Genomic DNA, 21484 nt, shown 5'->3' on the forward strand with positions numbered 1-21484 from the left:
CACACTCACCACTCACTCACCCACTCACTCACCCACCCACCCCACCCACTCACACACTCACTCTCCCACTCACTCACCCACTCACTCACCCACTTACTCCACCGCTCACTCACCACTCACCCACTCACCCACTCACTCACCCACCCACCCACCCACTCACCCACCCACTCACCCACTCACTCACACACTCACTTTCCCACTCACTCACTCACCCACTCACTCACCCACTTACTCACCCACCCACTCACTCACCCACTCACCCCACTCACTCATTCACTCACCCACTCACTCACCCACTCACTCCTACTCACCCACTCACTCCCACTCACTCCACTCACCCCACTCACCCACCCCACCCACTCACCCACTCACTCACCCACCCACTCACTCACTCACCCACCCACCCACTCACCCACCCACCCACCCACCCACCCACTCAACCACGCACTCACCCACCCACTCACTCACTCACCCACCCACCCACTCACTCACCCACCCACCCACTCACCCACTCACTCACCCACTCACCCACCCACCCACCCACTAACTCACCCACTCACCCACCCCACCCACTCACCCACCCACCCACCCACTCACCCACCCACTCACTCACCCACTCACCCACCCACTCACCCACCCACCCACCCACTCACCCACCCACTCACCCACCCACCCACTCACCCACCCACTCACTCACCCACCCACCCACTCACCCACCCACCCACTCACCCACCCACCCACTAACTCACCCACCCACCCACTCACCCACTCACCCACTCACCCACTCACCCACCTCACCACCACCCACTCACCCACCCACCACACACCCACTCACCCACCCACACACCCACTCACCCACCCACCCACTCCACCCACTCACCCACCCACCCACCCACTCACTCACTCACTCACCACCCTCTCACTCACCCACCCACTCACTCACCCCACCCACCCACCCACTCACCCACCCACTCACCCACCCACCCCACCCACCCCACTCATCCACCCACCCACCCACCACCACCCACTCACCCACCCACCCACCCACCCACTCACCCACCCACCCACCCCCCACCCACCCACTCACTCACCCACCACCCACCCACTCACCCACCCACTCACCCACCCACCCACCCACTCATCCACCCCACCCACCCACTCACCCACTCACCCATCCACTCACCCACTCACTCACCCACCCACCCACTCACCCACCCACTCACTCACCCACCCACCCACTCACTCACCCCACCCACCCACTCACCCACCCACCCACTCACTCACCCACCCACCCACCCACCCACTCACTCACCCACCCACCCACTCACCCACCCACCCACCCACCCACCCACTCACCCACCCACCCACCCACCTCCTCCACCCACCCACCCACCCACTCACTCACCCACCCACCCACCCACCCACTCACCCCACCCACCCACTCACCCACCCACCCACCCACTCATCCACCCACCCACCCACTCACCCCACTCACCCATCCACTCACCCACTCACTCACCCACCCCCACCCACCCACTCACCACCACCCACTCACTCACCCACCCACCCACTCACCCACCCACCTCACTCACACCCACTCACCCACTCACCCACCCACCCACCCACTCACCCTCCCACCCACCCACTCACTCACCACCCACCCACTCACCCACCTCACCCACTCACACCCACCCACTCACCCCACTCACCCACCCACCACTCACTCACCCACCCACCCCACCCACTCACCCACCCACCCACTCACTCACCCACCCACCCACCCACCCACTCACTCACCCACCCACTCACCCACCCACCCACCCACCCACTCACACCACCCACCCACCCACTCACCCACCCACTCACACCCACCCACTCACTCACTCCACCCACCCACCCACTCACCAAGTCTCGAGCGTTGACGTCAGCCCCCCAGCTGACCATCTGCTCCAGGCACGCGACGTTTCCCGTCTTCGTAGCCACGTGAAGGGGGGTGCACCTCAGCTGGTGACGTCACGCACACACGTCACGCGCGTGACGTCACGTGCTCACGCGTCACGCGCGTGACGTCACGCGCAGAGGGTCGAAGGGGGCCCCAGGTAGCCTCGCGCCACGAGAGGGGCAAGTGCGCTGCCCTGCAAATCTTGAGCCGTCTTAAGACACTATCCGTTGTTAGCTTCGTTGCTAGGGCCGTTGCTAGGGCCGTTGTTAGGGCCGTTGCCAGGGCCGTTGCTAGGACTGTTGCCAGGGCCGTTGCTAGGGCCGTTGCCAGGGCCGTTGTTAGGGCCGTTGCCAGGGCCGTTGCTAGGACTGTTGCCAGGGCCGTTGCTAGGACTGTTGCTAGGGCCGTTGCTAGGACTGTTGCCAGGGCCGTTGCTAGGGCCGTTGCCAGGGCCGTTGCTAGGACTGTTGCCAGGGCCGTTGTTAGGGCCGTTGATAGGACCGTTGCTAGGACTGTTGCCAGGGCCGTTGCTAGGGCCGTTGCTAGGGCCGTTGCTAGGACTGTTGCCAGGGCCGTTGCTAGGGCCGTTGCTAGGGCTGTTGCTAGGACTGTTGCCAAGACGTCACCCCCTGAGTCTAAAGAAGTCACCCCCTGAGTCTAAAGAAGTCACCCCCTGAGTCTCAAGAAGTCACCCCCTGAGTCTCATGACGTCACCCCCTGAGTCTCATGACGTCACCCCCTGAGTCTCATGACGTCACCCCCTGAGTCTCAAGACGTCACCCCCTGAGTCTCAAGACGTCACCCCCCTGAGTCTCATGACGTCACCCTCTGAGTCTCAAGACGTCACCCCCTGAGTCTCAAGAAGTCACCCCCTGAGTCTCAAGACGTTACCTCCTGAGTCTGAGTCTCAAGAAGTCACCCCCCTGAGTCTCAAGAAGTCACCCCCTGAGTCTCAAGACGTCACCCCCTGAGTCTCAAGACGTCACCCCCTGAGTCTAAAGAAGTCACCCCCTGAGTCTCAAGACGTTACCTCCTGAGTCTGAGTCTCAAGAAGTCACCCCCTGAGTCTCAAGAAGTCACCCCCTGAGTCTCAAGACGTCACCCCCCTGAGTCTCAAGAAGTCACCCCCTGAGTCTCAAGACGTCACCCCCCTGAGTCTCATGACGTCACCCACTGAGTCTCAAGACGTCACCCCCTGAGTCTCATGACGTCACCCACTGAGTCTCAAGACGTCACCCCCCCTGAGGTCTTAAGACGTCACCCCCTGAGTCTCAAGAAGTCACCCCCTGAGTCTCAAGAAGTCACCCCCCTGAGTCTCAAGACGTCACCCCCTGAGTCTCATGACGTCACCCACTGAGTCTCAAGACGTCACCCCCCTGAGTCTCATGACGTCACCCACTGAGTCTCAAGACGTCACCACCCCTGAGTCTTAAGACGTCACCCCCTGAGTCTCAAGAAGTCACCCCCTGAGTCTCAAGAAGTCACCCCCCTGAGTCTCAAGAAGTCACCCCCTGAGTCTCAAGAAGTCACCCCCTGAGTCTCAAGACGTCACCCCCTGAGTCTCAAGACGTCACCCCCTGAGTCTCAAGAAGTCACCCCCTGAGTCTCATGAAGTCACCCCCTGAGTCTCAAGACGTCACCCCCTGAGTCTCAAGACGTCACCCCATGAGTCTCAAGAAGTCACCCCCTGAGTCTCAAGAAGTCACCCCCTGAGTCTCAAGACGTCACCCCCTGAGTCTCAAGAAGTCACCCACTGACACTCATGACGTCACCCACTGACACTCATGACGTCACCCACTGACACTCATGACGTCAAACCCCTGAGACTCATGACGTCACCCTGAGTCTCATGACGTCACCCACTGACACTCATGACGTCAGTCACTGACACTCATGACGTCTCAAGACGTCACCCTGACACTCATGACGTCACCCCACCGACACTCATGACGTCACCACCGACACTCATGACGTCACCCCTGAGACTCATGACGTCACCCCCTGAGTCTCAAGACGTCACCCCCCTGAGTCTCATGACGTCACCCTGAGACTCATGACGTCACCCTGAGACTCATGACGTCACCGACTGAGACTCATGACGTCACCCTGAGACTCATGACGTCACCCTGAGACTCATGACGTCACCCACTGAGGACTCATGACGTCACCCTGACACTCATGACGTTTCCCTGACACTCATGACGTCACCCTGACACTCATGACGTCACCCCACCGAGACACATGACGTCACCCTCTGACACTCACCTTGTCACGAACGTTGATGTTGGCTCCCGCGTCCATGAGCAGCTGGAGGGGTGGTCACGTGACCCCCACGGCAAGCCCAGTGCGCAAGCTGTGTTCTCTAGCTGGGGGGGGGGGGTGGGGGGTGGGGAGTGGGGGGGGGTGGGGGGGAGTGGGGGGGGGTGGGGGTGGCAGTTGGGGGGAGTGGGGGGAGTGGAGGGGGGTGGGGGGTGGCAGTTGGGGGGGAGTGGGGGGGGGGGGGTGAGGGGGGGTGGGGGGGGGGAGTGGGGGGGGTGTGGGGGTGGGGGTGGTGGGTGGGGGTGGGGGGTGAGTGGGTGGGGGTGGGGGGAGTGGGTGGGGGTGGTGGGTGGTGGGTGGGGGGTGGGGGAGTGGGTGGGGGTGGGTGGGGGGTGGGTGGGTGGGGGGTGGGGGTGGGGGGAGTGGTGGGGGTGGGGGGGTGGGGGGAGTGGGTGGGGAGTGGGGGTGGGGGAGTGGGGGTGGGGGGTGGGGGGAGGTGGGTGGGGGGAGTGGGTGGGGGAGTGGGGGGAGAGTGGGGTGGGGGTGGTGGGTGGGTGGGGGAGTGGGTGGGGGGGGTGGGGTGAGTGGGTGGGGGTGGGGAGGTGGAGGGGTTGGGGGGATGGGGGGGAGGGTGGGGGTGGGGTGTGAGGTGAGTGGGTGGGGGGAGTGTGGGGGGGTGAGAGCAATGACTGAGTCACTCTGCAAGGTGTAAGGCTCCTCCCCCCCTCACCCCCCCTGGCCCCTCCCCCCCTCCAACCCCTAAACCCCTCCCCCCTCACCCCCTGGCCCCTCCCCATCACCCCCCCCTCCCCGTGGCCCCTCCCCCTTCCACCCCCTCCCCCTCCACCCCCCCTCTACCTTCACCCCCCTCACCCCCCCTGGCCCCTCCCCCTCACCCCCTGGCCCCTCCCCCCTCACCCCCTGGCCCCTCCCCCCTCACCCCCCTCCCCCCTGGCCCCTCCCCCTCACCCCACTCCCCCCCCTGGCCCCTCCCCTCACCAGGTCCTTCCTCTCGAGCTCCGCCCCCGCCCCCAGCAGTGACGTCACCACGTGGGCGTGGCCTGCGGAGCTCGCGCGGTGCAGCGCGGTGCGACGGAGCTACGTCACGGAGACAAAGGTACAGGCAAAGGTCACCCAGGTAGCCTCCAGCAGGGGTGTAGGGGCAAGTGCTGTTACATAGACAAAGGTCACCCAGGTAGCCTCTAGCTGTGATGTAGGGGCAAGTGCTGTTACAAAGACACAGGTAGCCCAGGTAGCCTCCAGCTGGGGTGTAGGGGCAAGTGCTGTTACAAAGACAAAGGTCACCCAGGTAGCCTCTAGCTGTGATGTAGGGGCAAGTGCTGTTACATAGACACAGGTAGCCCAGGTAGCCTCTAGCTGGGGTGCAGGGGCAAGTGCTGTTGCATAGACAAAGGTCACCCAGGTAGCCTCTAGCTGTGATGTAGGGGCAAGTGCTGTTACATAGACACAGGTAGCCCAGGTAGCCTCTAGCTGGGGTGCAGGGGCAAGTGCTGTTGCATAGACAAAGGTAGCCCAGGTAGCCTCTAGCTGGGGTGTAGGGGCAAGTGCTGTTACATAGACACAGGTAGCCCAGGTAGCCTCTAGCTGTGATGTAGGGGCAAGTGCTGTTACACAGGCAAAGGTCACCCAGGTAGCCTCTAGCTGGGATGAAGGGGCAAGTGCTGTTACACAGGCAAAGGTCACCCAGGTAGCCTCTAGCTGGGATGAAGGGGCAAGTGCTGTTACACAGGCAAAGGTCACCCAGGTAGCCTCCAGCTGTGATGTAGGGGCAAGTGCTGTTACATAGACAAAGGTCACCCAGGTAGCCTCTAGCTGTGATGTAGGGGCAAGTGCTGTTACATAGACACTGGTAGCCCAGGTAGCCTCTAGCTGTGGTGTAGGGGCAAGTGCTGTTACATAGACACAGGTAGCCCAGGTAGCCTCTAGCTGGGATGTAGGGGCAAGTGCTGTTACATAGACACTGGTAGCCCAGGTAGCCTCCAGCTGGGGTGTAGGGGCAAGTGCTGTTACATAGACAAAGGTCACCCAGGTAGCCTCTAGCTGTGATGTAGGGGCAAGTGCTGTTACATAGACAAAGGTCACCTAGGTAGCCTCTAGCTGGGATGTAGGGGCAAGTGCTGTTACACAGGCAAAGGTCACCCAGGTAGCCTCTAGCTGGGGTGTAGGGGCAAGTGCTGTTACATAGACAAAGGTCACCCAGGTAGCCTCTAGCTGGGGTGTAGGGGCAAGTGCTGTTACATAGACAAAGGTCACCCAGGTAGCCTCTAGCTGTGATGTAGGGGCAAGTGCTGTTACATAGACAAAGGTCACCCAGGTAGCCTCTAGCTGGGGTGTAGGGGCAAGTGCTGTTACATAGACAAAGGTCACCCAGGTAGCCTCTAGCTGTGATGTAGGGGCAAGTGCTGTTACATAGACAAAGGTCACCCAGGTAGCCTCTAGCTGTGATGTAGGGGCAAGTGCTGTTACATAGTCAAAGGTCACCCAGGTAGCCTCTAGCTGGGGTGTAGGGGCAAGTGCTGTTACACAGGCAAAGGTCACCCAGGTAGCCTCTAGCTGGGGTGTAGGGGCAAGTGCTGTTACACAGGCAAAGGTCACCCAGGTAGCCTCAAGCTGGGATGTAGGGGCAAGTGCTGTTACATAGACAAAGGTCACCCAGGTAGCCTCTAGCTGGGGTGTAGGGGCAAGTGCTGTTACACAGGCAAAGGTCACCCAGGTAGCCTCTAGCTGGGGTGCAGGGGCAAGTGCTGTTACATAGACACAGGCAAAGGTGGAGGTCACCCAGGTAGCCTCTAGCTGTGGTGTAGGGGCAAGTGCTGTTACAGAGACACAGGTAGCCCAGGTAGCCTCTAGCTGTGATGTAGGGGCAAGTGCTGTTACACAGGCAAAGGTCACCCAGGTAGCCTCTAGCTGGGATGAAGGGGCAAGTGCTGTTACACAGGCAAAGGTCACCCAGGTAGCCTCTAGCTGGGATGAAGGGGCAAGTGCTGTTACACAGGCAAAGGTCACCCAGGTAGCCTCCAGCTGTGATGTAGGGGCAAGTGCTGTTACATAGACAAAGGTCACCCAGGTAGCCTCTAGCTGTGATGTAGGGGCAAGTGCTGTTACATAGACAAAGGTCACCTAGGTAGCCTCTAGCTGGGGTGTAGGGGCAAGTGCTGTTACATAGACACAGGTAGCCCAGGTAGCCTCTAGCTGGGATGTAGGGGCAAGTGCTGTTACATAGACAAAGGTCACCCAGGTAGCCTCCAGCTGGGGTGTAGGGGCAAGTGCTGTTACAAAGACACAGGTAGCCCAGGTAGCCTCCAGCTGGGGTGTAGGGGCAAGTGCTGTTACATAGACAAAGGTCACCCAGGTAGCCTCTAGCTGGGGTGTAGGGGCAAGTGCTGTTACATAGACAAAGGTCACCCAGGTAGCCTCTAGCTGGGGTGTAGGGGCAAGTGCTGTTACATAGACAAAGGTCACCCAGGTAGCCTCTAGCTGTGATGTAGGGGCAAGTGCTGTTACATAGACAAAGGTCACCCAGGTAGCCTCTAGCTGGGGTGTAGGGGCAAGTGCTGTTACATAGACAAAGGTCACCCAGGTAGCCTCTAGCTGTGATGTAGGGGCAAGTGCTGTTACATAGACAAAGGTCACCCAGGTAGCCTCTAGCTGGGGTGTAGGGGCAAGTGCTGTTACATAGACACAGGTAGCCCAGGTAGCCTCTAGCTGGGATGTAGGGGCAAGTGCTGTTACATAGACACAGGCAAAGGTGGAGGTCACCCAGGTAGCCTCTAGCTGTGATGTAGGGGCAAGTGCTGTTACATAGACACAGGTAGCCCAGGTAGCCTCTAGCTGTGATGTAGGGGCAAGTGCTGTTACATAGACACAGGTAGCCCAGGTAGCCTCTAGCTGTGATGTAGGGGCAAGTGCTGTTACATAGACAAAGGTCACCCAGGTAGCCTCTAGCTGTGATGTAGGGGCAAGTGCTGTTACATAGACAAAGGTAGCCCAGGTAGCCTCTAGCTGTGATGTAGGGGCAAGTGCTGTTACACAGACAAAGGTAGCCCAGGTAGCCTCCAGCTGGGGTGTAGGGGCAAGTGCTGTTACAGAGACACAGACAAAGGTAGCCCAGGTAGCCTCCAGCTGGGGTGTAGGGGCAAGTGCTGTTACAGAGACACAGACAAAGATCACCCAGGTAGCTTCTATCAGGGATGCAGGGGCAAGTGCTGTTAGTAGCGCGTTGGCAGCGCTGGTGGTTGTGATGGTGATGGTGGTTGTGGTGGTGTTGTTTGTTTGTTGTTGTTGTTGTTGGTAGTGGTGGTTCTTGTTGGTGTTGGTGTTGTTGTTGTTGATGGTGGTGGTGGTTGTGGTGGTGATGGTGGTTGTGTTGGTGGTGTTGTTGGTGGTGTTGTTGGTGGTGGTTGTGATGGTGATGGTGGTTGTGGTGGTGATGGTGGTTGTGGTGGTGATGGTGGTTGTGGTGGTGGTGTTGTTTGTTTGTTGTTGGTGGTTGTGATGGTGATGGTGGTTGTGGTGGTGATGGTGGTTGTGGTGGTGGTGTTGTTTGTTTGTTGTTGGTGGTTGTGATGGTGATGGTGGTTGTGGTGGTGGTGTTGTTGGTGGTGTTGTTGGTGGTGGTGATGGTGGTTGTGGTGGTGGTGTTGTTGGTGTTGTTGGTGTTGTTGTTGTTGATGGTGGTGGTTGTGGTGGTGATGGTGTTGGTGGTGTTGTTGGTGGTTGTGATGGTGGTTGTGGTGGTGGTGTTGTTTGTTTGTTGTTGGTGGTTGTGATGGTGATGGTGGTTGTGGTGGTGATGGTGGTTGTGGTGGTGGTGTTGTTTGTTTGTTGTTGTTGTTGATGGTGGTGGTTGTGGTGGTGATGGTGTTGGTGGTGTTGTTGGTGGTTGTGATGGTGGTTGTGGTGGTGGTGTTGTTGGTGTTGTTGGTGTTGTTGTTGGTGGTTGTGATGGTGATGGTGGTTGTGGTGGTGGTGTTGTTGGTGTTGTTGTTGGTGGTTGTGATGGTGATGGTGGTGGTTCTTGTTGTTGTTGTTGATGTTGTTGGTGTTGTTGGTGTTGTGGTGGTGGTGGTTGTTGTGGTGGTGCTGGTGGTGGTTGTTGGTGTTGTTGTTGGTGGTTGTGATGGTGATGGTGGTGGTGGTGGTGGTGTTGTTGGTGTTGTTGTTGGTGGTTGTGATGGTGATGGTGGTGGTTCTTGTTGTTGTTGTTGATGTTGTTGGTGTTGTTGGTGTTGTGGTGGTGGTGGTTGTTGTGGTGGTGCTGGTGGTGGTTGTTGGTGTTGTTGTTGGTGGTTGTGATGGTGATGGTGGTTGTGGTGGTGGTGTTGTTGGTGTTGTTGTTGGTGGTTGTGATGGTGATGGTGGTTGTGGTGGTGGTGTTGTTGGTGTTGTTGTTGGTGGTTGTGGTGGTGATGGTGTTGGTGGTGTTGTTGGTGGTTGTGATGGTGGTTGTGGTGGTGGTGTTGTTGGTGGTGTTGTTGGTGGTTGTGATGGTGATGGTGGTTGTGGTGGTGGTGTTGTTGGTGGTGTTGTTGTTGTTGTTGTTGGTGGTGGTGGTGGTGATTGTGGTGGTTCTTGTTGTTGTTGTTGGTGGTTGATGTTGTTGGTGGTTGTTGTGGTGGTGGTGGTTGTTGTGGTGGTGGTGGTTGTTGTTGTTGATGTTGTTGATGTTGTTGTTGTTGTTGGTGGACCCACGTGGTCACACGTGTTGGGGTCTCCCCCGTGACTGAGGAACGTTGTTGGTGTTGTGGTGGTGGTGGTTGTTGTGGTGGTGGTGTTGTTGGTGTTGTGGTGGTGGTGGTGGTTGTGGTGGTGGTGGTGTTGTTGGTGTTGTGGTGGTGGTGGTGGTTGTGGTGGTGGTGGTGTTGTTGGTGTTGTGGTGGTGGTGGTGGTTGTGGTGGTGGTGGTGGTTGTTGATGTTGTTGGTGTTGTTGGTGTTGTGGTGGTGGTGGTGGTTGTTGTGGTGGTGGTGTTGTTGGTGTTGTGGTGGTGGTGGTGGTTGTGGTGGTGGTGGTGGTTGTTGATGTTGTTGGTGTTGTTGGTGTTGTTGGTGTTGTGGTGGTGGTTGTTGTGGTGGTGGTGTTGTTGGTGTTGTGGTGGTGGTGGTGGTTGTGGTGGTGGTGGTGGTTGTTGATGTTGTTGGTGTTGTTGGTGTTGTGGTGGTGGTGGTGGTTGTTGTGGTGGTGGTGGTTGTGGTGGTGATGGTGGTGGTGATGGTTGTTGATGTTGTTGTTGTTGTTGTGGTGGTGGTGGTGGTGATTGTGGTGGTGGTGGTGATTGTGGTAGTCTTGGTGGTGGTGGTGGTTGTGGTGGTTGTTGTTGTGATGGTGGTGATGGTGGTTGTGATGGTGGTTGTAATGGTGGTAGTGGTAGTTGTTGTTGTTGGTGTTGGTGTTGTTGATGTTGTTGGTGTTGTGGTGGTGGTGGTGGTAGTTGTTGTTGTTGTTGATGTTGTTGTTGTGGTGGTGGTGGTGGTTGTGATGGTGGTGGTGGTGGTGGTGGTGATGGTGATGGTGGTTGTTGTGGTAGTTGTTGTTGTTGTTGGTGGTGGTGGTGGTGGAGGACCCACGTGGTCGCACGTGTTGGGGTCTCCCCCGCGACTGAGGAACGACTCCACGAGCCGCAGCTGCCCAGAGAGCGCAGCCACCAGGAACGACGCAGCGTCCACCACCTGCACCACCACCACCACCACCACCACCATCACCACCACCATCACCACCACCATCACCACCACCACCACCACCACAACCACCATCACCACCACCACCATCACCACCACCACCACAACAACCATCACCATCACCACCATCACCACCACCACCACCACCACCACCACAACCATCATCACAACCACCACCATCATCACCACCATCATCACCACCATCATCACCACCATCACAACAACCACCACCACCATCACAACCACCACCACCACCACCACCATCACCACCACCACCACCACCATCACCACCACCACCATCACCACCATCACCACCACCATCACCACCATCACCACCACCATCACCACCACCACCATCACCACCATCACCACCACCATCACCACCATCACCACCACCATCACCACCACCACCACCACCATCACCACCACCACCATCACCACCATCACCACCACCATCACCACCATCACCACCACCACCACCACCACCACAACCATCATCACAACCACCACCATCATCACCACCATCATCACCACCATCATCACCACCATCACAACAACCACCACCACCATCACAACCACCACCACCACCACCACCATCACCACCACCACCACCACCATCACCACCACCACCATCACCACCATCACCACCACCATCACCACCATCACCACCACCATCACCACCACCACCACCATCACCACCACCACCATCACCACCATCACCACCACCATCACCACCATCACCACCACCACCACCACCACCATCACCACCACCACCACCACCACCATCACCACCACCACCACCATCACCACCACCACCACCACCACCATCACCACCACCACCACCATCACCACCACCATCACCACCATCACCACCACCACCATCACCACCACCACCACCATCACCACCACCACCACCACCACCACCACAACCATCATCACAACCACCACCATCATCACCGCCATCATCACCACCATCATCACCACCATCATCACCACCATCATCACCACCATCATCACCACCACCACCACCACCATCACCACCATCACAACAACCACCACCACCATCACAACCACCACCACCACCACCACCATCACCACCACCACCACCACCACCACAACCACAACAACCATCACAACCACCATCACCACCACCACCACCATCACCACCACCACCACCACCACCATCACCACCACCACCACCACCACCATCACAACCACCACAACCACCACCACCACCACCACCATCACCACCACCACCACCACCACAACCACAACAACCATCACAACCACCATCACCACCACCACCACCATCACCACCACCACCACCATCACCACCACCACCACCACCACCATCACCACCACCACCACCACCATCACAACCACCACCACCACCACCATCACAACCACCACAACCACCACCACCACCACAACCACAACAACCATCACAACCACCATCACCACTACCACCACCACAACCATCATCACCACCACCACCACCACCACAACAACCACAACAACCATCACCACCACCACCACCACCACCACCACCATCATCACAACCATCATCACAACCACCATCACAACCACCACAACCACCATCATCACAACCACCATCACCACCATCACCACCATCACAACCACCATCACAACCACCACAACCATCATCACAACCACCACCACCATCACCACAACCACCACAACCACCACCATCACAACCACCACCACCACAACAACAAAAACAACACCACAATCACAACCACCACCATCACCACCACAACCACCACCATCACCACAACCACCACGACCACCACAACAACAACACAACCACCACAACCACCACAACCACCATCACCACCACAACCATCATCACAACCATCACCACCACAACCACCACAACAATAACAACACCACAACCACCACAACCACCACCACCATCACCACAACCACCACAACCACCATCACAACCACCACCACCACTATCACCATGGGTGAGTGAGTGAGTGGGTGAGAGGGTGAGAGGGTGAGTGAGTGGATGGGTGGGTGGGTGAGTGGGTGAGTGAGTGAGTGGGTGGGTGAGTGGATGGGTGGGTGGGTGAGTGAGTGACTGAGTGAGTGACTGAGTGACTGAGTGAGTGACTGAGTGAGTGACTGAGTGAGCGGGTGAGTGGATGAGTGAGTGAGTGAGTGACTGAGTGAGTGGGTGAGTGAGTGGGTGAGTGAGTGAGTGAGTGAGTGACTGAGTGAGTGACTGAGTGACTGGGTGAGTGGGTGAGTGAGTGAGTGGGTGGGTGGGTGAGTGAGTGGGTGAGTGAGTGGGTGGGTGAGTGAGAGACTGAGTGAGTGAGTGGGTGAGTGAGTGGGTGGGTGAGTGAGTGGGTGGGTGAGTGAGTGAGTGAGTGGGTGAGTGAGTGACTGAGTGAGTGGGTGGGTGGGTGAGTGAGTGGATGGGTGGGTGGGTGAGTGGGTGGGTGAGTGAGTGAGTGACTGAGTGAGCGGGTGAGTGGATGAGTGAGTGAGTGAGTGACTGAGTGAGTGGGTGAGTGAGTGGGTGAGTGAGTGAGTGAGTGACTGAGTGAGTGACTGAGTGACTGGGTGAGTGGGTGAGTGAGTGAGTGGGTGGGTGGGTGAGTGAGTGGGTGAGTGAGTGGGTGGGTGAGTGAGAGACTGAGTGAGTGAGTGGGTGAGTGAGTGGGTGGGTGAGTGAGTGGGTGGGTGAGTGAGTGAGTGAGTGAGTGGGTGAGTGAGTGACTGAGTGAGTGGGTGGGTGGGTGAGTGAGTGGATGGGTGGGTGGGTGAGTGGGTGGGTGAGTGAGTGAGTGGGTGGGTGAGTGGATGGGTGGGTGGGTGAGTGAGTGAGTGACTGAGTGAGCGACTGAGTGACTGAGTGAGTGACTGAGTGAGTGACTGAGTGAGCGGGTGAGTGGATGAGTGAGTGAGTGAGTGACTGAGTGAGTGGGTGAGTGAGTGGGTGGGTGAGTGAGTGGGTGGGTGGGTGAGTGACTGAGTGAGTGGGTGAGTGAGTGGGTGGGTGAGTGAGTGGGTGGGTGGGTGAGTGACTGAGTGAGTGGGTGAGTGAGTGACTGAGTGAGTGGGTGAGTGGGTGACTGAGTGAGTGACTGAGTGAGTGACTGAGTGACTGGGTGAGTGGGTGAGTGAGTGAGTGGGTGGGTGGGTGAGTGAGTGGGTGAGTGAATGGGTGGGTGGGTGAGTGAGTGACTGAGTGAGTGGGTGAGTGAGTGGATGGGTGAGTGAGTGGGTGGGTGGGTGAGTGACTGAGTGAGTGGGTGAGTGAGTGACTGAGTGAGTGGGTGAGTGGGTGACTGAGTGAGTGACTGAGTGAGTGACTGAGTGACTGGGTGAGTGGGTGAGTGAGTGAGTGAGTAGGTGAGTGAGTGGATGGGTGGGTGGGTGAGTGGGTGGGTGGGTGAGTGGATGGGTGGGTGGGTGAGTGAATGAGTGACTGAGTGAGTGACTGAGTGAGTGAGTGGGTGAGTGGGTGAGTGGATGAGTGAGTGAATGAGTGAGTGACTGAGTGAGTGGGTGAGTGAGTGGGTGAGTGAGTGAGTGAGTGACTGAGTGAGTGACTGAGTGACTGGGTGAGTGGGTGAGTGAGTGAGTGGGTGGGTGGGTGAGTGAGTGGGTGAGTGAGTGGGTGACTGAGTGAGTGGGTGAGTGAGTGAGTGGGTGGGTGGGTGAGTGAGTGGGTGAGTGACTGAGTGAGTGGGTGAGTGACTGAGTGAGTGGGTGAGTGACTGAGTGACTGAGTGAGTGAGTGGGTGACTGAGTGAGTGACTGAGTGAGTGAGTGAGTGAGTGACTGAGTGAGTGGGTGAGTGAGTGACTGAGTGAGTGAGTGGATGAGTGAGTGACTGAGTGACTGAGTGAGTGGGTGAGTGGGTGAGTGAGTGGGTGGGTGAGTGAGTGGGTGAGTGACTGAGTGAGTGGGTCAGTGACTGAGTGAGTGGGTGAGTGAGTGAGTGGGTGGGTGAGTGAGTGAGTGGGTGAGTGACTGAGTGAGTGAGTGAGTGACTGAGTGACTGAGTGAGTGAGTGGGTGACTGAGTGAGTGGGTGGGTGAGTGGGTGAGTGAGTGGGTGGGTGGGTGAGTGGGTGGGTGAGTGAGTGGGTGGGTGAGTGGGTGGGTGGGTGGGTGGGTGAGTGAGTGAGTGGGTGGGTGGGTGAGTGAGTGAGTGAGTGGGTGAGTGGTGAGTGAGTGGGTGAGTGGGTGGGTGAGTGAGTGAGTGAGTGGGTGGGTGAGTGGGCGGGTGAGTGGGTGGGTGAGTGGGTGGGTGAGTGACTGAGTGAGTGGGTGAGTGAGTGGGTGAGTGAGTGAGTGACTGAGTGAGTGAGTGAGTGACTGAGTGAGTGGGTGGGTGAGTGGGTGAGTGAGTGGGTGGGTGGGTGAGTGGGTGGGTGAGTGAGTGAGTGGGTGGGTGAGTGGGTGGGTGGGTGAGTGAGTGGGTGGGTGGGTGGGTGAGTGGGTGAGTGGGTGGGTGAGTGGGTGAGTGGGTGGGTGAGTGGGTGAGTGGGTGAGTGGGTGGGTGAGTGGGTGGGTGGGTGAGTGGGTGAGTGAGTGAGTGGGTGGGTGAGTGGGTGGGTGGGTGGGTGGGTGAGTGAGTGAGTGGGTGGGTGAGTGGGTGGGTGAGTGAGTGGGTGAGTGGGTGGGTGAGTGGGTGAGTGGGTGGGTGAGTGGGTGGGTGAGTGGGTGAGTGAGTGGATGGGTGAGTGGGCGGGTGAGTGGGTGGGTAAGTGGGTGGGTGAGTGACTGAGTGACTGAGTGAGTGAGTGACTGAGTGGGTGGGTGTGAGTGAGTGAGTGAGTGAGTGAGTGACTGAGTGAGTGAGTGACTGAGTGACTGAGTGAGTGAGTGACTGAGTGGGTGGGTGGGTGAGTGAGTGAGTGAGTGGGTGGGTGAGTGACTGAGTGAGTGAGTGACTGAGTGGGTGGGTGAGTGAGTGAGTGAGTGGGTGAGTGACTGAGTGAGTGAGTGACTGAGTGAGTGACTGAGTGAGTGAGTGGGTGAGTGACTGAGTGAGTGAGTGGGTGAGTGACTGAGTGGGTGGGTGGGTGAGTGAGTGAGTGAGTGAGTGACTGAGTGAGTAAGTGACTAAGTGACTGAGTGAGTGAGTGACTGAGTGGGTGGGTGGGTGAGTGAGTGAGTGAGTGAGTGGGTGGGTGAGTGACTGAGTGAGTGAGTGACTGAGTAGGTGAGTGACTGAGTGAGTGGGTGGTTGAGTGACTGAGTGAGTGAGTGGGTGGGTGACTGAGTGAGTGAGTGAGTGACTGAGTGGGTGGGTGACTGAGTGAGTGGGTGAGTGAGTGAGTGAGTGACTGAGTGAGTGGGTGAGTGAGTGAGTGACTGAGTGAGTGACTGAGTGAGTGAGTGACTGAGTGAGTGACTGAGTGAGTGAGTGAGTGGGTGAGTGAGTGAGTGAGTGGGTGAGTGAGTGAGTGGGTGAGTGACTGAGTGAGTGAGTGACTGAGTGAGTGAGTGAGTGACTGAGTGGGTGAGTGGGTGAGTGAGTGAGTGACTGAGTGAGTGGGTGAGTGAGTGAGTGAGTGACTGAGTGACTGAGTGAGTGACTGAGTGGGTGAGTGACTGAGTGAGTGGGTGACTGACTGAGTGAGTGAGTGACTGACTGACTGAGTGAGTGAGTGACTGAGTGAGTGACTGAGTGAGTGGGTGAGTGAGTGGGTGAGTGAGTGAGTGACTGAGTGAGTGAGTGACTGAGTGACTGAGTGAGTGAGTGACTGAGTGAGTGACTGAGTAAGTGAGTGACTGAGTGAGTGGGTGAGTGAGTGAGTGAGTGGGTGAGTGACTGAGTGGGTGAGTGAGTGACTGAGTGGGTGACTGAGTGAGTGAGTGAGTGAGTGAGTGAGTGAGTGAGTGACTGAGTGACTGAGTGAGTGAGTGACTGAGTGAGTGGGTGAGTGAGTGAGTGGGTGGGTGACTGAGTGAGTGACTGAGTGAGTGACTGAGTGAGTGACTGAGTGGGTGAGTGAGTGACTGAGTGAGTGAGTGGGTGAGTGAGTGGGTGAGTGAGTGAGTGAGTGAGTGACTGAGTGACTGAGTGAGTGACTGAGTGGGTGAGTGACTGAGTGAGTGGGTGACTGACTGAGTGAGTGAGTGACTGACTGAGTGAGTGAGTGACTGAGTGAGTGACTGAGTGAGTGGGTGAGTGAGTGGGTGAGTGAGTGAGTGACTGAGTGAGTGAGTGACTGAGTGACTGAGTGAGTGAGTGACTGAGTGAGTGACTGAGTAAGTGAGTGACTGAGTGAGTGGGTGAGTGAGTGAGTGAGTGGGTGAGTGACTGAGTGGGTGAGTGAGTGACTGAGTGGGTGACTGAGTGAGTGAGTGACTGAGTGAGTGAGTGAGTGACTGAGTGAGTGACTGAGTGAGTGAGTGACTGAGTGAGTGGGTGAGTGAGTGAGTGAGTGGGTGGGTGACTGAGTGAGTGACTGAGTGAGTGACTGAGTGAGTGACTGAGTGAGTGAGTGACTGGGTGAGTGAGTGACTGAGTGGGTGACTGAGTGGGTGAGTGACTGAGTGAGTGACTGAGTGACTGACTGAGTGACTGAGTGAGTGAGTGGGTGCGTGAGTGACTGAGTGAGTGAGTGGGTGGGTGAGTGACTGAGTGAGTGACTGAGTGAGTGAGTGAGTGAGTGAGTGACTGGGTGCGTGAGTGACTGAGTGGGTGACTGAGTGGGTGAGTGACTGAGTGAGTGACTGAGTGACTGACTGAGTGACTGAGTGAGTGAGTGGGTGCGTGAGTGACTGAGTGAGTGAGTGGGTGGGTGAGTGACTGAGTGACTGACTGAGTGACTGAATGAGTGAGTGGGTGCGTGAGTGACTGAGTGAGTGAGTGGGTGGGTGAGTGACTGAGTGAGTGACTGAGTGAGTGAGTGAGTGACTGGGTGCGTGAGTGACTGAGTGGGTGACTGAGTGGGTGAGTGACTGAGTGAGTGACTGAGTGACTGACTGAGTGACTGAGTGAGTGAGTGGGTGCGTGAGTGACTGAGTGAGTGAGTGAGTGGGTGGGTGAGTGACTGAGTGACTGACTGAGTGACTGAGTGAGTGAGTGGGTGCGTGAGTGACTGAGTGAGTGAGTGGGTGGGTGAGTGACTGAGTGAGTGACTGAGTGAGTGAGTGAGTGACTGGGTGCGTGAGTGACTGAGTGGGTGACTGAGTGGGTGAGTGACTGAGTGAGTGACTGAGTGACTGACTGAGTGACTGAGTGAGTGAGTGGGTGCGTGAGTGACTGAGTGAGTGAGTGGGTGGGTGAGTGACTGAGTGACTGACTGAGTGACTGAGTGAGTGAGTGGGTGCGTGAGTGACTGAGTGAGTGAGTGGGTGGGTGAGTGACTGAGTGAGTGACTGAGTGAGTGAGTGAGTGACTGGGTGCGTGAGTGACTGAGTGGGTGACTGAGTGGGTGAGTGACTGAGTGAGTGACTGAGTGACTGACTGAGTGACTGAGTGAGTGAGTGGGTGCGTGAGTGACTGAGTGAGTGAGTGGGTGGGTGAGTGACTGAGTGACTGACTGAGTGACTGAGTGAGTGAGTGGGTGCGTGAGTGACTGAGTGAGTGAGTGGGTGGGTGAGTGACTGAGTGACTGAGTGAGTGAGTGAGTGACTGGGTGCGTGAGTGACTGAGTGGGTGACTGAGTGGGTGAGTGACTGAGTGAGTGACTGAGTGACTGACTGAGTGACTGAGTGAGTGAGTGGGTGCGTGAGTGACTGAGTGAGTGAGTGGGTGGGTGAGTGACTGAGTGACTGACTGAGTGACTGAGTGAGTGAGTGGGTGCGTGAGTGACTGAGTGAGTGAGTGGGTGGGTGAGTGACTGAGTGAGTGACTGAGTGAGTGAGTGACTGGGTGCGTGAGTGACTGAGTGGGTGATTGAGTGGGTGAGTGACTGAGTGAGTGACTGAGTGACTGACTGAGTGACTGAGTGAGTGAGTGGGTGCGTGAGTGACTGAGTGAGTGAGTGGGTGGGTGAGTGACTGAGTGACTGACTGAGTGACTGAGTGAGTGAGTGGGTGCGTGAGTGACTGAGTGAGTGAGTGGGTGGGTGAGTGACTGAGTGAGTGACTGAGTGAGTGAGTGAGTGACTGGGTGCGTGAGTGACTGAGTGGGTGACTGAGTGGGTGAGTGACTGAGTGAGTGACTGAGTGACTGACTGAGTGACTGAGTGAGTGAGTGGGTGCGTGAGTGACTGAGTGAGTGAGTGGGTGGGTGAGTGACTGAGTGACTGACTGAGTGACTGAGTGAGTGAGTGGGTGCGTGAGTGACTGAGTGAGTGAGTGGGTGGGTGAGTGACTGAGTGAGTGACTGAGTGAGTGAGTGACTGGGTGCGTGAGTGACTGAGTGGGTGACTGAGTGGGTGAGTGACTGAGTGAGTGACTGAGTGACTGACTGAGTGACTGAGTGAGTGAGTGGGTGCGTGAGTGACTGAGTGAGTGAGTGGGTGGGTGAGTGACTGAGTGACTGACTGAGTGACTGAGTGAGTGAGTGGGTGGGTGGGTGAGTGAGTGAGTGAGTGGGTGACTGAGTGAGTGAGTGGGTGCGTGAGTGAGTGGGTGAGTGAGTGAGTGGGTGAGTGGGTGGGTGAGTGAGTGGGTGGGTGAGGGGAGGGGCTACTCACAATCGCCTCCTCCACGGGGGTGGGTGGAGGAGCCCCTCCCTCCCGCCTGGGGGCCACTCCAGCCCCGCCCCTTCGCTTCCTGCGCAGCCGGAAGCCCAAGAAGGTTGACGTCACCTCCCGACCCTGACACACACACACAGACACACACAGAGACACACACAGACACACACACACAGACACACACACAGACACACACAGAGACACACACAGACACAGACACACACACACAGACACACACAGACACACACAGACACACACACACACAGACACACACAGAGACACACACAGACACAGACACACACTCACAGACACACACACAGACACACACAGAGACACACACAGACACAGACACACACACACAGACACACACAGACACACACACACACAGACACACACAGACACACACACACAGAGACACACACAGACACAGACACACACTCACAGACACACACACAGACACACACAGAGACACACACAGACACAGACACACACACACAGACACACACAGACACACACAGACACACACACAGACACACACAGACACAGACACACACAGACACACACAGACACACACAGACACAGACACACACACACACAGACACACACACAGACATACACAGACACACACACACAGACACACACATGATGATGCTGATGATGATGAAGCAGATGATGATGATGCTGATGATGCTGATGATGATGCTGATGATGCTGATGATGATGAAGCAGATGATGAAGCAGATGATGATGATGCTGATGATGATGCTGATGATGATGCTGATGATGCTGATGATGATGATGAAGCAGATGATGAAGCAGATGATGATGATGCTGATGATGATGATGCTGATGATGCTGATGATGATGATGCTGATGATGATGCTGCTGATGATGATGCTGATGATGATGCTGATGATGATAATGATGATGATGATGGTGTTGCTGATGTTGATGCTGATGATGAAGCTGATGATGATAATGATGATGATGTTGATGCTGATGATGCTGCTGCTGATGATGATGATGCTGATGTTGATGCTGATGATGATAATGATGATGATGATGGTGTTGCTGATGTTGATGCTGATGTTGATGCTGATGATGATAATGATGATGATGTTGATGCTGATGATGCTGCTGCTGATGATGATGCTGCTGCTGATGATGATGATGCTGATGTTGATGCTGATGATGATGCTGATGATGATAATGATGATGATGATGCTGATGATGCTGATGATGATGATGCTGATTATGATGATGCTGATGATGATGGTGCTGATTATGATGATGCTGATGATGATGCTGATGATGATGATGCTGCTGCTGATGATGATGTTGATGATGATGATGCTGCTGATGATGATGATGCTGCTGATGATGATGACGCTGCTGATGATGATGTTGATGATGATGATGATGCTGCTGATGATGATGCTGATGATGATGTTGATGATGATGATGATGCTGCTGATGATGATGTTGATGTCTTACATCTTGAGTCCTGTTGCTGTTCATCCCGTTCTGGGTGTTGCTAGGGCCGTTGCCAGGCCCGTTGCTAGGGCCGTTGCCAGGTCCGTTGCTAGGGCCGTTGCCAGGTCCGTTGCTAGGGCCGTTGCCAGGTCCGTTGCTAGGGCCGTTGCCAGGTCCGTTGCTAGGGCCGTTGCTGGGGCCGTTGCTAGGGCCGCCTGTCTCGCTGTTGCTAGGGGTGCCGTCTGTCTGACTGTGCTTCAGGCTGTCTGTCTGACTGTGCTTCAGGCTGTCTGTCTGACTGTGCTTCAGGCTGTCTGTCTGACTGTGCTTCAGGCTGTCTGTCTGACTGTGCTTCAGGCCGTCTGTCTGACTGTGCTTCAGGCCGTCTGTCTGACTGTGCTTCAGGCCGTCTGCCTGACTGTGCTTCAGGCTGTCTGTCTGACTGTGCTTCAGGCTGTCTGTCTGACTGTGCTTC

The 21484-nt window shown here is 56.7% G+C and overlaps 1 long non-coding RNA gene across 1 annotated transcript; it reads right to left on the bottom strand.

Annotated features, from left to right (window-relative positions):
* Window positions 1–5201: 5201 nt before the first annotated feature.
* On the bottom strand, window positions 5202–19649 carry LOC144955509 (uncharacterized). The gene is made up of 3 exons (XR_013641698.1): window positions 19537–19649; window positions 10788–10889; window positions 5202–5299 (listed from the first exon to the last, which is right to left on the bottom strand). It is a non-coding gene; the product is annotated as an uncharacterized LOC144955509 (long non-coding RNA).
* Between the last annotated feature and the right edge of the window lie 1835 nt (window positions 19650–21484).

This window comes from Lampetra fluviatilis, unplaced genomic scaffold (genome assembly GCF_964198595.1).
Source record: "Lampetra fluviatilis unplaced genomic scaffold, kcLamFluv1.1 SCAFFOLD_330, whole genome shotgun sequence".
Classification (NCBI taxonomy): Eukaryota; Metazoa; Chordata; class Hyperoartia; order Petromyzontiformes; family Petromyzontidae; genus Lampetra; species Lampetra fluviatilis.